Genomic DNA, 2805 nt, shown 5'->3' with positions numbered 1-2805 from the left:
TCATATTTAGGTGATTGTCCACTAGGACTCCGAGGTCCCTCTCACAGTTACTACTATTGAGCAAGGTGCCACCTATGCTGTACTTGTGCAATTGGTTTTTCTTGCCTAAATGTAGAACCTTGCTTTTTTCACCATTGAATTTCATTTTGTTAGATAGTGCCCAGTGTTCAAGTCTGTCCAGATCCTTCTGTATCTTAATCCTGTCTTCTGGAGTGTTGGCTATTCCTGCCAGCTTGGTATCGTCTGCAAATTTGATGAGTTCCCCATCTATCCCCTCATCCAAATCGTTGATGAAGATGTTGAAGAGCACTGGGCCCAGAACAGAGCCTTGGGGCACCCCACTACACACTTCCCTCCATGTAGGGGAACAAAAGGTATATGTTCAACTCTGATATAATTACACCCCTGACTTCTTCAACTATGCCATCATCACAATCTTTGGTGTCTCCTATAGGAATTCCTTTATTCTACAGATAAAAAATATATGTACTTTCACACAACCCAGAGTGAAAGCAGCCAAAAAGGCAAAGATATGTTAAACTGCTCTGAGATATATTTTCTTTCCTCTTTTCACTATTCTTACACATTCACACAATGAAAATATCAATTCCTGCTGAGATTATCCTAGAGAATTGAAGTAAGCACAACAACAAAATGGGGTACTTTTTTAGCTGGAAGAAGAATATGAAGAAAGGGATGGTCGAAAATAAATAAAAGCTACTTACCATCATTCCACCTCCGTGCCCCTGCGTGTCCTAAAAGGGAAACAAATGAGTGAAAGCAGACAAAAAGGCAGAGATATGTTAAACTGCTCTGAAAGATATTTTTCTTCCTCTTTTCAATATTCTTACACAGTCACACAATGAAAATATCAACACAGAAACATGTTTGCATTGAATTTTTGCTTGCATTAGATTTATAGACTAACAGAGAAGTTGGTTGTCAAGAAAATAGAATCTTTAATAGGCATAACTGTTCAGTTTAAAGCTCTTCCAGGAAACTTCCAGAATGTAATCACATCTTACATGTGAACCTGTGGTCATGTTAGCTGTCTAACCAGGTCAAGGACAAGCCTACCCGCTTCTTTGACACAACACCCTAAATGTGCATAGTGTACATTTTCCTTATTCTTCTTTTGTAAATTGTCCTATGGAGAAGTATGCTTCTTTGATCTGCTTACCATTTAATATATTACAAAACCTACAGAAAGATGGTTAGGCTAACAGCCAGAAAAGCTGTGTTACATATGCTTTCTGACACTACACAGTAGACTAGGTTACCATGATTTTTACCTTATTAAATACCTATTGAAAAAAATCTTGCTTTCTGAATTCCACAAAATTTACAGTTGCAATAAACCGCCAGAAAAGGAAATCCATCTTAAAAGCAAAATTAAGTGTTGGGAAGAACATTTCAATCCTGTAGATCAGTCAACGCCAGTAGAGAGAAAAATGAATGCATTTGCCACTCAACTGTGAGAAAATGGTGGCTTGAGAGGATTCAGAAAAGGCCTTCCTCACGTTTACCAAAAAATGAAGTCGGATTGTGTTAGGGGGCCGCTTTTCCTGAACACAGAAACTGTATCTGATTGGGTAAAAGATTTAGCAAGCTAAGAGAACTGAAGAGTGAGTGAAGATTTCTTTTACACATTATACCTTGGACATCTTCATCATGGAGAGATGCTTTCCAATTCATCTTCACTAGACCATTTCTTTCATCTGACCTCTACTTCCACTTACTTCGTATAATTCAGAAGGAGAATTGAAGTAAGCACAACAATCAAATGAATGCTTGTTTAGGTGGAAGAAGTGTATGAAGAAAGGGATGGCCAAAAATAAATCAAAGCTACTTACCACCATTCCATCTTCAGAGTTGCCCTAAAAGGGAAACAAATGGGAACCGTTCTAATTGAATATGATAACACCCATGTCTTCTTCAACTGTGCCATCAATACCACCTTCCGTATCTCGAAAATGAATTCATTCAGTGTCCAGATTAAAAAAGAAATTCCTAATTTCACATAACATGGAGTGAAAGGATCCAAAAAGATACATATATTCATTGTGTTGATCAACCATGCCATAAAGGAAGAAACCACTAGAGAAAAAGTTGTACATTGTCCTCTCCTGCATGAAAAAAAACCCAATACTTTGAGAAGATTCGAAAAAAGTCTTCCATGCGCATAACATAAAATCAAGTTGGATTGCTTTATGGGTCTCTTTTCTCTGAACAAGACAGCTACATTTGGCTGGCTAAAGAGTTTAGCAGGCAATGAGAAACCAGGAGTGAGTAAAGACTTCCTTTGACTGGTATATATCCTTAACCTGGAAAGGTATTTCCCATTTCAGCTTTACTACAGACTCTCTTTTATGCCACCTCCATATCCACCACTTCCTTCTATTCCAGGAAAGTTAGGAAATGAAAAGATGGTCATGGTTGTAGATATAAGTTTGTCTCTTCATCAAGATCTCCTCTGCATCTCCTCAGCAGAGGAGATCTTGATGAAGAGATAAACTGGTATGTACAACCATGACCATCTTTCTCATGCAATTTTTCAGGGAGTCTCCATCCCCACGTGGCTGAGGGACCTATTTTCAATTGTCAGATATTGGAAAGGAAGGTAGAAACAGACCAAACATTTTGTGATTATTCTCTGGGCACTGTTGAGATGCTTTTGGTGAAGGGGAGAAATGTATAGGAGAAGTACTTCTTCAGAGGGGAGAAGAATATGAAGAAAGGAATGGCAGAGAATAAAGAAAAGCTACTTACCTCCATTCCACCACCGGGCATGCCCTAAAAGGGAAA

At 38.4% G+C, this 2805-nt stretch overlaps 1 long non-coding RNA gene across 1 annotated transcript; it reads right to left on the bottom strand.

The window, feature by feature from the left end:
- Positions 1–730: 730 nt before the first annotated feature.
- On the bottom strand, positions 731–2793 carry LOC107301372. Its single transcript, XR_001549288.1, has 3 exons — positions 2770–2793; positions 1854–1877; positions 731–755 (listed from the first exon to the last, which is right to left on the bottom strand). It is a non-coding gene; the product is annotated as an uncharacterized LOC107301372 (long non-coding RNA).
- Between the last annotated feature and the right edge of the window lie 12 nt (positions 2794–2805).

Source organism: Protobothrops mucrosquamatus, unplaced genomic scaffold (assembly GCF_001527695.2).
Source record: "Protobothrops mucrosquamatus isolate PMUCROS unplaced genomic scaffold, P.Mucros_1.0 scaffold12032, whole genome shotgun sequence".
NCBI lineage: Eukaryota > Metazoa > Chordata > Lepidosauria > Squamata > Viperidae > Protobothrops > Protobothrops mucrosquamatus.
The sequence above is the reverse complement of the archived record's forward strand: the minus strand, read 5'-3'. Positions and strand labels throughout refer to the sequence as shown.